The 15760-nt window shown below is 37.9% G+C and overlaps 1 long non-coding RNA gene across 1 annotated transcript; it reads left to right on the forward strand.

Annotated features, from left to right (window-relative positions):
• Positions 1-12594: 12594 nt before the first annotated feature.
• LOC117147786 lies at positions 12595-13253 on the forward strand. Its single transcript, XR_004459867.1, has 3 exons — positions 12595-12837; positions 13012-13078; positions 13148-13253. It is a non-coding gene; the product is annotated as an uncharacterized LOC117147786 (long non-coding RNA).
• The last annotated feature ends 2507 nt before the right edge of the window (positions 13254-15760 follow it).

The following is a 15760-nucleotide window of genomic DNA, read 5'->3' on the forward strand; positions in this document are numbered from 1 at the left end:
AATAGGTTTACAGTGGGACAAAAAGCGAGGAAGTTTGGACCAGATAATGCCGATTAATTTATTTCAGTAGCCATTTTCGTTTGTTTAACAACTTCCCTTGACGCCGCTACCCATTTTGTCGTCAGCTTGCCCCTTGCTAACAGAGGACACAGGGGGTCCATCGGCGGAGATCTTTAATGTGTCATAGATGCCTTACTCCCTGGCAGGCGTCGGGTAAATTGTTAAATACGAGGGGCGGCAATCGGGGCCAATATTAATAAGCGAACTCAGAAAAGCTTATGCAAGCAGGAAATATCTAGCATTGGCATTTCCAATTATGTATTTGCTCGTTTTAGACAAAACCTTTACACTTAGGGTGCTGAAAAATAGCACAATATTTGTATACACCTATGCTGTTTTTAAGTGTCAATTTGATAAGTAATTGGTATGTTATTTACAAATTTTATGTTAGCAAATGTTCAAATGTAATCAAGTGTTCAAGTAATCAAACAATATGTGAGGCAGAGCTTAAGGCCATGATTTAATATTTCGAATTAAAATAACTTTCTTAAAACACAACAAAAACAATCCTATTGCATCTTAAATAAAGATAAAGCAAACTATAAGAAATTAAAAGATAAAAACAAGAGAGAATGCTAAAGTCGAGTTCCCCGACTATCAGATACCCGTTACTCAGCTAATGGGAATGTGAACGCAAAATTCCATAATTGGATATTGATAGATATGGGTGAATAAATTTAGAAGAAAGTTAAAAATTGTTTAAAAGTATGGGCGGTTTGTGGGCGCAAGGAGGGACGTGGCAATACATTTTATGGGAAATCGATAGAATTTGAGAGGACTACTAAAAATATGACCAAATATAAAAGCACTTTGCAAACGTATGGGCGTGGCAGCTTTTGGCGGTTTGTGGGCGCTAAAGTGGGCGTGGCAACATTTGGAAACAAATTACGCTGCGGCTATGTCTCTGGAATTTGTAAGCTAATTCTTGCCATTCTATCTTTTATAGACGGACTGGGAGTAATCGAATCGGCTATTGATCCTGATCAAGAATATATATACTTTATATGATCGGAAACGCTTCCTTCTGCCTGTTACATACTTTTCAACGAACCTAGTATACCTTTTCACACTACAATTAACTGGTATAATAATAATAATAATTCACTTATCGATATTATTAAAACTTAAAAAACGGTTGTGTTTTGATTATCAGTTCTTAATTGAATTATGGCCTACATTTTAGAATTTTCTATTCAATTGCACATTGAAGATATTTGTTGGCTGTGAATTTAAGCAAAATATCAATCTATATGAAAGTAAGTATCCCAAAGACTTTGATAATATAGAAGGCAACAGTTCGGATAAAGCGATATATTGGCGATAAAAAATCAATTTCTTTATTAGACTTTCAAACCCTGTTAAGCTAAACCATTCAATATTGCCAAAATTTTTGCTGATTTGTTTCATTATGGTAAATGCTACATAGTTTTCGGGCTTACTTTGTGTATTGAAATTATCGTCTAATTAGTTCATCTATCGATGCCAAAACTTGCCCACTGATTTGGCTATGTTCCAAAACTAAAGAACAAAAGTCCCAAAACTGGTTAGCCAGAAAAAGGAGTGGTCAAAGAGAAGGTACTATAGGGAGCCCACTAAGCAAACACACACACAGACACACACACACACACAAAGATAAGTCCCTTCTCTGCTAACCAAACTTAATTATGTCGAGCATTAAAAATGCAACTGTCAAACCGAGGCGACATTAGGAGGTAGAACTTCGCCCCGTTTTTCACCTTCTCACTTTCCGCCCCCTCGTGGTGATCCCTGCACTCTGGCCTCTTAAGGGTCTTACTGTATGTATGTGTATGGGCGTGGGCGTGTGCGTGTGAGCCAGTGATTTCCTTTATTCTCAGTGCACAATGAACGACGCAGCAGAAGACCACAGCATGCTTCCGTTCCCAGGTCACTCATCCGCCCTGTTGCCCACATTTCTTAGAAGCCAAGCCCCAAACCCTTTTCCCCAACCACTGTGCTCCCTGCCCTTTAAACCGAAAAACATTCCAGTAACTGGGTCACAAGGATAGCCATTAATTTATAATAATTTCAACTAAGATTTTACAATTTCTTTCGCAGCTGCACCCACTGTTTTGCCTTAACAATTTTCCACACATTTTCCATTCTTCATTTGCTGCACTCCTCACCGCTTTTCCACAATATTCCCACTACACCCCTTCCCCCACCACGCCACTTCAGCCGCAATGCCACTGTCAGCGCCCGCAGAAGCAAAGTCAATTTCGCGCACTTTGCATGCCGCCCCATCCCTCGATTTCCACCCGCGAAAATCCCCGGGCTGTTAGAGTTTTTGGAAGGCAGTGCACCCGGTCCTCCACCCCAGCTAGCCACCTCTCAGCCCACAAGCCAGCATCAAATTTACAAGCGCAATGCATCAATCACGGGAATGGCTTGGGGAAGGGGGACAAGATAGGTTGGACCCCAAAAAATGGGGAGTGCAGCAAAATACAGAAATTATATATATACATATATATTTTATATGTAAAGATCAGACCGACCTACCTACTGCGCTTTTTGCGTCGCAAAAGAAAAGGCGAAGAAAAACAAAAGGGAAGGCAGGCCAATTTGACGTTAAGATGGAAATTGTGAAAAATTCATCAAATTGACTGCGGCGCATTTTCTCATTGAAAATTACGAGCAGGAAAAAAGTGAAAAACCCGTGGCCACCAAACCTCCACCACTTAAGTGACCAAAGCCAGGGATAATCCAGTTAGCTGGCACTTTCGCATAATGCTCAGGTAATTCCAAGCAAGTGTCTGTCTGAAATGGAAAACTTCAGAGGAATAATTTCCCAAAAAGCAGACTCAGCTGCAACTGCTGAGAGATTCAGCGAGAGAAAATACACGCTGAATGTCCTTCGAGTTTGAACTTAAGGCCCCCCAAATAACACGTTACTCGTTGAGTTAAAAGGTATACAAGATTCGTTGATAAGGATGTAACAGGCAGAAGAAAGCGTATAAAGGGTATACATACATATATTCTTGATCAGGATCAATTGCCAGGCAAACTGGCCGTATGAACGACTTGATCTTATAATTTATAAAAATCCGACCAAAACGGTGTTTTGATTCAAACACTTTGGCCACGCCCCTCCTTAAAGGTATATAACGCCCAAAACGGCCACGCCCACAATAAACAATTCTAAAACTTTTTCTCTTGCCTATTATTATACTAAGAAAACAGTCCGGATACAAGCATAAGTACAAAGATAAAATAACCAATTTGTTGTATTTTTTAATTTATTTAAATTAGTTCTGGGAAATATGATAGTATTTTGGTAATTTAATAAGTCATTGGAATTTTAGTATGTGTAAATTAGCAAGGAAAATTAGATCAAGTTAAGGGGAAAAGATATAAGAAAGTATTTCAAACACATAGAAAATTGCAAACAAAAAAATCAACTTTATCATGTTTTCAAAAAAAGTATAGAGTTCATCATAATTTACATGTAAAACATTTAAATCGTAAAATGGTCAACATTTATTTTCAAACTGAAATCGGAACATGTTGCCAACGAAATGTTGCTAGCCTTGCAGCCGGAGAGAAAATTCAGCGGAAAAGCGAGGCAGATGAAACGAGAGGATTTCCCGAACTCAGCTGATAAATGCTACAGATGCTGTTGCTGTCAGTTGTTGTCATTAACCAAGTGACTTATTGACTTACTTATGAACCTGACCTCACACACTGCTGCCGCACCAACAATTTCCCTTTGGCTGGGAAATAGAAAATCAGGGTGGTGTTGAACGGGGATGAAAAACTCGCTTATCATTAGTATATCACGCAGACACGAGCGGTGGACTAGACCAATTGCTCTTTTATTGCCTGCTTTTTTTCCTTCATTATTTTTGCCTATAATTCCCATTGTCGGGGGAGTGAGTCGAAAGAAATTTCTTTAATGAATTGATTTTCCGGTCTTTAATAACTGTCACCTTAAAATGTATTTGTTTGAAAATTCACTTTTCCTTCTTTGTAACCGCGCACCGTTCGCAAAGGTATTTCAGCTATCTTGCCACGAATTTACGATTTGAATACATTATTTTGGCGATAACAGCTGCAACTTCATTTAATTTTACTGACTTAAGTAATGTAATGTAGAATGTAGAATGTATGGGGTTGGAGTTGCGCGTGTTGTTGTGATCAACGCATTCTTTGATTGATTTCCCAAAATTGACCGAAATTGGCTTGTTTTCCAGCTTCGTTTCAATTTTAGCCGGCAAAGGCTGCATGCTTTTGGGCGCTGGCGGAAAGACACAACACGAAATGTCTGTATCTTTTTCCCCTGTGTCCCCTCTCCCTGTAGGCGCCTATACCCGTCTCCTTCGGCGTGTGATGCCAACAGTTTGCGGCTTTGTCTTGACTTTTATACTGAGTTTGTGTTTACTGCTGTGTTCGTTATATTTATTTGCTGGTTTTGCCACAAGCGGTACTTAAGTGTGTTTGCATTCGTGTGAGAGAGCATGTGTGTTGGCCACACTTTAACCGGATTATTAATGCTTGTCTAGCTGCCAGAAATTAATCAAGCTGACCATTCATTCATTCTGGCCAGCAGCACGAAGGACGCATGAAAACCTAATTAGACTTTAGTGCTGGTACACTCTCTCATACGGCTCCCCGTCCGCCCTTTCCTTTGGCTGGAAAAACGCTGTGATAATTCCGATTGCTCTATCCAATTCCGTTCGTCAGCCAACCTGTTTAATGGCGCTATGAGCCCTGTTAACCGCTCTGATTGATGACGGTCGCGCCATAATTTGTTTTGATTTATGTCCCGCTATTAGAAGGTCCTTCGATGACTTGCCATCCGCAAATAACCGGCTTTTGTTCTCTGGAAAGTCCGTTTTGGAAAGGGGCCCATTTCTGACATCATCATTTCATCTGCGACAAATGCTTATCTGATGAATATACGAAAAGGGGTTCGCCTGCTGCACAAACAATTCGATATTTATTTAATAGCCTATTTTATTTATCTTGAGATAAAGCTTGAAAGATTTAAATTTCATAATTTTACTGGAATAACATGAGAAAACTTTTGTTTCAAATTGTTCAAAAGTGTGGGCGTGGCAGTTTTTGGAGGATTGTGATCGGCATGACAATAAGTTTCTTGGCAAATCGATAGAAATTTGATAGACTCATAAAAATATTAAAAAATATAAAACATTTTGAAAAGTATGGGCGTGGCAGTTTTCGGCGGTTTGTGGGTGTAGAATCGTGGTCGTGGCACATGGTATTTGGAAACAAACTTGCGCTGCGGCTATGTGTCTGGAAGCTGTAAGCTAAGTCTCAACATTCCATTTTTCAACGAATCTAGTATACCCTTTTACTCTATAAAACCCAATTAATTGATTTAGCTTAACACAGTCAGAAAGTGTCTATTTATATATTCGATTCTCGTTGAAAAGCTGTAAGTACTGTAGTTCCCCACTTCGTTTATTTTGCAATTCGATCACAAAAAGTCAACTTCCGGGAAAGGATCGGCTTTGGTACCAGTTTTCCTGTCGCGTTTTCCCCGAATTTTGGCCTTTCCGGTCCCTCTTCAACCGCTCAGATCCTGTTTGTTTGCTTTGATAATCCGCACACAGCTTAGAACGCGAATCTTTGGGGTCGGCAAGGGAAGCGGAGCTGTGTGGGTAGTAACTTTGTTCCACCTGCAAATATTTGCTTACAAGTAAAGTAAGCTTCGCTTCCATTAGTGGCAGGCAAAAAGCGGCTGAGAAATGGTGGAGAAGCGGGAAAGTGGGCAGAATGTCTGCGCTACAAAATGAATTTTCGGCCAATTTTCTGAGCATTAGCCGTTGCTTCTATGGCTGGCTAAAGCCGAGCAAGTGCACGAGCGTAAAAATATTTGTTGTCACTTGTTTCTTTAATACACTTTCGGCCCAAACGCACAGAAAGAAGGCAAACAAGGGCGGAAAATGGCAAGCGACACGCCAAAATTAAATCATTTTCAGGGAAAGAACGCTTCCAGTCCAAGCAGCTCAACTTCTTTGGTCGCCCAAGCGTACGAAGGGCAGTTGGCTAATCAATGTCAGGGTGAAGCTTTCGCATTCGTTTAATTTTTATTATACTCTGCCTTTTAAATTTTCTTGGAATACATAAATTTATAACGCTGCACCTGCTACCCAAGCAGAGTCCTAAAAAAAAAAACATCTTCCCTCCTTCAGACAAAGTGAATTATGTGGCCGTGCACAAAAGTTCAGAGCAAAACACCAAAATAAATCGAAAAACTTTTCATCTCTATTAAATAATTTATTTTCAATTTCTTTTTACTTTTATGTGCTTATTCTTCGCCTCCTTCAATTTAATTTATGTACAGCGACTAAGATTTCAGTTAATAAAACTCATTTGGATTAATTTATGGCTTACACGAGACATACATAAAATTGGAAATATCGAAATGGCATCGAAGGGGGGACTAAAAAGAAAGAATATGTTGATGCTAAGAGATTGCAATGATCCACAAAATTTAAAATACTTAAATTCTTTAATTCAAATCACTGCATCCATCGAGAACCCTTCAGTGCTCGCCTACTTTTGAGTATTCATCATTCAAGTGATGCACTTGCATTATTCATGCACACTCCATCAGCTGCGACATTTGATTGCCGCTCTTGGCCCATTATGGGACTCCAGTAACCTGGTCAGATGCACTCTAACGTCATGCATCCCAGCGGAGCATGGAAGCAATGCAGCTCATCCACACAGGCGAAATTATGCAAATTTCTCATAAAGAGCCAGACAAAATGAGAATCTTCTATATCGTAAATCTTCCAGGAATCGTTATAAGTCTCATCGCTCGCTCGGACCACGGTCTCCATTCTTGCAAGGCCGGAATCATGGCTGTGAAAACACTGGAGAAAAGTGTTATAAAGTTATATCAATACACCGTATTATTATTATAAAAAATTCACGAATAATGAGATCAAACAATTATCAAAAATTAATAGACGTTTGTCTTCACTTGTTTCAATAAAATGTCATTTCATCCATTGCAGATGAAGGACACTGGAATATGTAAAGTAAATAACAAGTATTTCCGACCCTAAAAATACTTATTATTCTGTCTGTCTGTCCGTTTGAATACTTTAATAACAGATTTTCAAATTAAAAGACTATAGTCTCTCTCGCACTTTTCTGGGCTACCAGCGATTTATTTGAATAGGGACACCTTTATTTAAACCCACAAACCCTAATTTGACACTAACACGATTTCTGTTCTTATTATCAACTTTGCCCTGTGTAGGCGCAGCCATAGAGCTTGCTTACCTTTAATCTATTCTCCACTCTGCGGGCGTCCATCACCGAGGAAGCACTCCGCTGTGGCTGCTGCTGTTATTGTTGCCACTTTCCGCCCCTCTGAAACTGGAAGGCAGTTGGTAGTGGGCGGTACGCACAACAACTGACCAGAAACAAACAAATAACAAACAGACACTCGCATGGGCACTGCTCTCCTGACGGATGATTTGGTTACGCGACTGGTTTCGGTTTCGGTTACGGCGCCATCGCAGCCGTAGTATCGCTGGAGACAAACGGGACTGAGTTCAAGGCGAAGCCGGTGCTGCAGCAGGAGCAGGAGCAGGAGCTGGAGTCATGTAGTGAGCACACAAAGGACCTGTAATTGAGTGGAGAGCTGCAGGAAAACAGGAGCTCAGGTCCAATTTGCAACTGGTAGTGCCATCCGGAAAGAATCGCCTAGAACCGCACGGGAACAGGGGCGTGAGTGAACTCCTGACGAAACAATCGCCCAGAATTAACGGTCGCGTCAACTGAAAATGAGAGCTGGAATTTCGTGCAAATATTTCCAATTCAATTTCAATTTTGCATCACTAAACACAGAAGACAATTTGACTTTTAAACGTGTATTCTTCATACCCTAGAAATGAAAAATTATATTGTGTCGCATTTATAAAACGAATGACAAGAGGTATTTTCATTGAATGTTTTGCAATTTTGTGATTAAATGTTGATCCTCTTTAATTTTTTGTGTGCAACTCTATCTGGAATATTTTTCTTTAAATATCCTCAGAAAATGTGTGGTTCTCCTAAATCAACTAGTTATTTAGTGAAATTCAAACGTATAAAATGAACCTTTCGAGTTCAGTGGCTATTAAGACTTCACGACATCAATGGAAGCTAGAATTTCTTCCAGTAGGGTACATCCACATGAACTTATCCAGCTTTCTTCGACGCTTCGTCCTGCTTTCACGCCTCCTTAGGCACCCCGTCCGAGCCTCTTTTTCTGCAGTTCCGTCCCAATTCATCATAATTAATGTGCCTGATTTGCAGGCTGACCTGGTGGTGTTTGCCGGCCCTCGAATTTAGCCGGGAAACAGCATTATACTGCGAATTCTTCATTTTTGTCTGCTCCTCAATGGCGAATGAGACGGGTAGATTGGAGTGAAAGCGTCGCTTCAATTTGATTTCGATTTGTATGGAGCGCGGAGCTCGCTGTATTCTAATTCGCAATAAACTCGAATTTGTTTGCCTAGCTTTCCCACGCTCCTCTTGTCCGAAAATTAAATTCCATTTCCCCATTTCCATACCATTTCAACCAACGTGCCCATGGCTAATCACGATGCACTCCAATCACTCACAAAGGACTTTTTGTAATTTTTGTTACGTAGTCGTTATTCTTTTTTCAGTTTTCAATTTTCAACCTCCCAAACAGAATCAGTGCAATTGATTGGGGAAATTAGTTTGCAATTTCATTTTAGAAATTTCCAAAAATCACGATGGTGATTATTTTAGCATGTAGCTAGCAAACCTTATTGCTATTAATGGAAGGATATTTACGCTAGTGTGAAAAATCCAACATTTCCCAGTGGGAAGTGAAATTATTTCGGAACTCGTTCCGATACTACTTACTTTCAAAATACAAACCTGAAAGCCGTCGATAAATTTCCAGGAAGACACCTACGATTTTGACGATTAAAAAATTGATAGAGCAATTTAACAGAAGCGCAATAAAGCAACTGAAATGCTGAAGTGAAAATTCTAAGTACGGTTTGTTTAAATCCAGCTTGCCCTTCTTACTATGGCGATCAAAAATATAGCGTCTGGCAGTGTAAAAAATTTACATATATTGTTATTATTTTGTTTCTCACATTTGTACGATGTATGTGCGTACATATGCTAGAAAAAATTATTGTATGTATTTCAAAACAAGAGAGACTGCTATAGTCGACTTCCAGGTACTCAGCTAGTGGAAATTCCAACGCGAAATTTCATAATTTTTCTGGGATTTCGATAGATATTGGCGAATAAAATTTAAAAAAAATACAAATTGTTAAAAAGCGTGGGGTTGGTAGGCTTGGGCGTTAAAGTGAGAGTGACAAAAAGTTTTTTGGCAAGTCGATAGAAATTTACAAGACTAATATAAATATGAAAAAATATCAAAACATTTTTCAAAAGTTTGGCCGCAGCAATTCTGGCCGGCTTGTGGGCGTTTAAACATGGGTCAACAAACTTGCACTGATTTTAACCAAAGACACTAGAATAACAAGATGCGTAACGGCCATACATTGGTTTGGCCAAAGACACTAGAATACTCTAGTGTCTAGAATTATTCTAGTGTCTTTGGTTTGGCACTATGCAGCAACTTTTTTGGTGAAGGCCAAATTTGCTCTCTTTCCGCTCGCTTACGCTGAGAGCATAAGAAATCTTAAAATAGAATTTGCTTGCTTGTGTGAGTAAAAACAAAAGACGAGAACGTGTATATGTGTGCGTACTTGTGCTAGAAGACGATTTTCGGGCCGAAATCAATTCTGATCGAAGAAACGAATTTTCATGTTTGGAGTTTTGGCCAATTTCGTAGCAATATGATGAACTAAAATAATAATTAATATAGATAAAAAAAAATTAAGCTAAAAGCTGAATATAATGCGCATTTTAAATAATAAAAATGGTTCATTTACATACATCATATTAAGTCAAATGACTTAATAAGTATACTAAATAATTAAAGCAAATACAAAGGAAATTATTATAACTACTGTAATTTGAAACATAAATTTTCCAAAGAGAAGACATTACATTGAGAAATAAATATTTCATAAAAATAATACGTAGTAGAAAATAAAAATTAATAAAATAAATAAAAATATGAAAACAGTTTATTGCAAAAGTCATATCTGAAGGCACGAAGTGCGGACACAAGCACTCAACAATCACTGCCTTATTAATTTTTCTTACGTTGCAAGCTGAATACCCTAATGACAAGTGTTCTAATATAAAGTTATTTTCGAAATTTATTTTGTGATAGATACATAGATAGATTCGGCTATTACTATTTCTAAGCTTTATTTAAATAATAATAACGTTAAGGCAATGCAAAACAAGAATTTTTCGCATGGTGCCAATTGTTAAAAAATAATATAGATTTAAAGTCAACGAACTTCTAAGGTGAAGGGCATATTCTGCCAAATTTACAATGCATGAGCATACGTGTACACACATACAGTTGTCTGCTATCACTGTATGCGTAGAAAAGAGCTGTTTGCTTTCTCTCTCGAACAAAAACTCGAGAGAGCCTGGAGCCACCTCTAGAGCCACGGCCAAAAATCGCGTGCCAAAAAATCGTATGGCGTTACGCATCTTGTTATTCTAATGTCTTTGGTTTCTTATTAGGCACAACGCAGGTTTGTAAAGATAGTTGAAAACAATTATGTAAGTACAGTTAGGCCTGAACATCCGATCACAAGAACAGAAATGAAGCTTGGCCTAGAGGATGCGATACCTTTCAGTAGCAATCCTCGAAGATTGTCATACGAGCGCACACTCGAGTGTACGGAAAAAGAAAAGCTTCAACAATTACTAGACGTATATTTAAAAAAACGAATAATAAGACCAAGCATTTCAAAATTTGCATCTCCTATAGTCTTAGTAAAAAAGAAAATATCATATGTAACACTAGATTATGCATCGATTATAGGAAGCTCAACAAAGCACTGCTAAAGGACAACTACCCGCTTCCACATATCGATGATTTTTTAGATGAATTAGTTGACAAAATATATTCTCTAAGTTATACCTTAAAAATTGATATTTTCATGTTTGTAAACGTAGTCGATTCCGTTGGCGGATGCCTTGTATTTAGATTTATTTGTGAGAAACAGTCGTTTTTGGTGAATCGTAATAAATAAATAATAATGAATAAAAAGAGTAACCGTTTTTGCTTTCATTTGATGCATGGATATCCTTGATGGCGTCGGCGTTTAGAAAACGTACTTTTATGTTAAATAAAAATGAAATAATAACGCTGGATATTTTTATTATACGAAAGCATTTCTTCTATTCGAGGAAAATGATAATTCCGTCAACTATTTTTTAAATCGCTTGAATAAATGTTATTTAAAAATGACTACTTTTATACACAGTTCACCATTTATGTAGGAGACATGTGTGACATTGTATATAAATATAGATGCACATAGTCATGGGCCTTGTAGCTAGTACTATTTTACACTCATGTTAGTTTTATAAACTATACTATCATCTCTAATAAATAAATAAGAAATTTATTTATTTATTTCTAAAAGACTTAGAGTATAAAGAATGGGAAGTGCGATCTTGTTTAGATCAAAATACGCTAAAGAACAATTACTTCGACTACGAAATGTAGGTGATCAAATATTATCTGATGCATCGTCTATAAAAGACAAAACAAAATTCGATAATATTCGAGTTGAACAAGAGAGAATGCTATAGTCGAGTTCCCCGAGTATCAGATACCCGTGTATCTAGTGTGAAAGTGTGGGCGAGACTGTTTTGGGCGGATTGTATGCGAAAGGAGGGGCGTGGCCAGTGTTTTAGGCATGCAGCATACAAATGACAAGACAAACAATATTACACAGAAAAATCTAAACATTTTTCAAACGCGTGATCATGGCATTTTTGGGCGGTTTCAGGGCGTTGGAGTGGGCGTGTCAAAAATTTACAAAACTAATAAAATTATGAGAATACATATATCCAACAAATTGGATATATTTCAAAATTTCAAAAATGTGTTTGTGCATGGCAGGTATGGGCGGCTTTAGTACGTTGAAGTGGGCGTGGGAAAAAGTTTTTTTTTCTTATGGGCGTGGCAGTTTTGAGCCGTTAGAGTATGCGTGACAAAATGGGTAGAATCTCAACCTTCTAGCTTTTATAGTTCCTGAGATCTCGATGATCCTTCTACCTGTTACATACTTTTCAGCGAATCTAGAAAAAGGAGTCAAATTAATAATTAATTTAGGAGTCAAATTAATTCAAATTAATATTTGAAATCAAAAAGGCTCATATCTCATGCATGTTCGCCAATATTACTGAGAGAGCGGCTGAGTACCAGAATATTCAAGGTCAGTTTCCCTTCGTCGCTCATCTACCCTCTCGTTCACACAAGATCTTCAGTTGCGACCAAAATGTCGAACGAACGTCAATGTAAGCAGCGAGAAAACGAAGATATCACGCCATATCCCCGTTACTTTTCGTTCTTGCACTTCCAACGTAAATTCCTGGAAGCAAAGTTGGCCACGCAGGCAGATTTACAAACGGCGCTCGCTCACTTCATTTTCGCCCGCCCCAGTGATCAGGCATACGTCTGAAGTTATTGAAAACTAGTGATATAACCCTTGGAAATTGTGGATGAGTATGAGGCAACCGCGAGCTTCTTGGAACGGGCTACCACGCCCCTGATGGCGGCTGTAACTACGCCCACTACCGCTCACAATCACGACAGATTACATTCGCGCCAAGTAGCCCAAACAATCCGCCTGCCTCGCATAGCATAGGGTATGCGAATTAGTTAGCTGTGAGGAGTACGAAAGACGGCATTGCCAGCCGCGAAACAGATTAAGTCGACGGGCGAATCCACTGGAATTTTGAGCTGATATGGCTGCGATTGGCAGCCACAAATAGTTGCAGATCAATAATTTTAGTATTAATTAAGGTTTTCTTCTCTTTTAGTGTTAATTATTATCTATGGACATTATTATCTATTGGCTTCACTAATGCTGGAAATACGTCTCGATAGGTGAGTACCCTAAATCGTGAAAATGAACAAATATATTTTATATATTTTCATATTTTGATATTATTCTAGTCGATCAAGGAACGTAGCTTTTATTCAAATTTACTTTTAAATTTAAAGTAAAAAAAATGAAGAAATTAAAGTTAAGTTAGTAAGAGAAATAAAACGGAAAGAATGAAGTCATCTTGTAAAGTAATGAAATAATGGTCTAGTCTTCCGTTATTAATGGATCGTCAACGAAACATCAACATGTGTAAAGTTCGCTAAAGCTTAATTATTGTTAAACAAGGGGAAGCTAGTATAATATGTACACCAGCCACCCCTGTCTGTTCGGTTTTTTAAAGCCAAACACCACTTCCTGGTACATTATGCAACTGCAATAGACAAATGTGGTCCAATAAAATACCTTTGGTGTATGCGATTTTAGGTTGAGCAAAAGGATGGGAAAATAATTTTAAACAATTTAAAACCCCCACACACACTAGCTGTCAATTCGAAGCTAGTATTTTCAAAATTTGTATTTGATCAACATTTTTTAGTACTTGTTACAACTTTACAAAACGAAACAAACTTAATTAACGCGCGGAACTAACTCTTTTGAAGTTTATTAAATCAAAGGTTTTCGGACTATGTTAAATGTCGGTTGATCAACAGGTTAATATTTGAGTAGTGACTACTATCTAGAAGTATTTTTATTGCGCATGCTGAAAATTCCTTTGTGATATGTCAAGAAATCTTAGTATTTAACTCTTAAAAACACTTTCGAGCTTGGAAACGCTAGGAAGCTTTCTATAATAGAGTTAAGTTGACACTGCAAAAACTTCTAAAATGGGTACAATTCCTTTCTTAGAATATATGTTCTTCATGCCTTAGTTGTAAATTTATAAAACTAGATCAGTGAATTTAAATTCAAATTGGTCGTGTTCAGGACAAGTATTTAATTTATGTATCTGTTTCCCATACTTAAATCAGTACATTTATAGCTCTTAAATCATTTTTTCAGACTTTCTCTCATCAAATGTAGGTACATGAATGAAAAACGTTCGTTTTTAAATCCATTATCCGTTCTTAAACTTAAATTTTTTGTTCGTGTATCAAGATTGTAGCTTTTCGTACTTTCGATATCGTCCGCCACAAAAAACATCCACGCTCTTACTTTTCAAAAATGTATTGCTTGTTTATCGTTTTCTTATTTGTCTTGACAATTAATTATGGTACACCAAATTGAATTTTGGGCAGTAGATTACGTTGGTTATTCGAGCAAACAAAAGGGCTAAATCGGTGGAAAATTGAAGAAGTCTTAGGTCCAAAATAAAGGACCACAGTTTCGTGACCTCCAGTTTCGCAAGCCTTCTATCTGGATCAATAGCCTAGTCGATCTGGCCATGTCCGTCTGTCTGTATGCTCTTATGAACGTCGAGGTCTGAGGTACTTTAAAGGCTAGAAGGTTGAGACACTTTTAAAAACATGATGACATTTTTTCATATTTTTTTAGTCTTGTAAATTTCTATCTACCACTCTAACGCCCTAAAGCCGCCCATAACTGCCACGCCCACACTTTTGAAAAATGTTTGGATTTGTTTTCTTCATATTGTTTGTCTTGTCAATTTGTATCTGTATACCAAAAACACTGTGGCCACGCCCCTACTTTCACCTACAAGCCGCCCAAAACGGTTACGGTCACATTTTCAAAATTTTTAAAATTTTTCTCATTTTATGCCCCAATATCTATCGATATCCGAAAAAAATAATGAAATTTCGAATTCGCATTTCCACTAGCTGAGTAACGGGTATCTGATAGTCGCGGAACTCGACTATAGCATTCTCTCTTGTTCTAATTCCCTTGTCCGCTCACTTGCATTTTCATCGTCTTTTGTTGTCCGCTGGCATAAACAAAAGTATGAAAGTTCATCCGCTTCTTTGCCATCTTCTTTGTTTGTCAAAATCGCTAAATTCTCTGACAATTCTCATTTATCATCGGCATCGGCAAGGCCCCCAGAAAACTTTCCAAACTTTGCTCCAGACTGCGCAATACACGGAAATAAATACTTTTTAATTTCAGTCCAGTTCTGTCTTGTGGCTTGATCGGCATTTGTAGATATATTTTATTTTGATAACCAACATTTTAGTAGTTTTTTTTTTCATAATTAAGTTTTATAAGTACATGATCTTGTCATCATGCACACCCAACGGCTACATACGCTCATAATAGCTATATGTCTAGGCGGGAATACTCAGAGCTGTTGTAAAAGCATAGGTTTTTGACATAACATTATCTAAATGTCAAAATGGGAATCATACCACTCGGGAAAAAGTTATGAGAAATTAATTTAGCCGTCGTTACGTGGAGCAAATCCGAGATTTTTTTTTCAATTTATTTGTGTGTCTATAAAATATCAACTTTAGTTACGTAAAAATAAATGCAATATAAATTTGTATTACAATATATTTACGCATGGCGATTTTTTTGCGAGTGTTCCGCTCAACCCTACCCACACTCCCCTGCGCCGTCTTAACCGTCCGTCAAGCATATGGCACCTGCAGACTCGGAACTCAAAAAGCGGGATCCGCTCCACTCAGAGCCTGCGATAGATATTTGCATACATTTGCCAACTTTTATTCCCTCGCATTCACCGAAACTACTCAGCCATGGATCCCAGCAAAAAAATACTTTTTCATTTCTTC

The sequence above is a fragment of the Drosophila mauritiana genome, chromosome X, assembly GCF_004382145.1.
Source record: "Drosophila mauritiana strain mau12 chromosome X, ASM438214v1, whole genome shotgun sequence".
NCBI lineage: Eukaryota > Metazoa > Arthropoda > Insecta > Diptera > Drosophilidae > Drosophila > Drosophila mauritiana.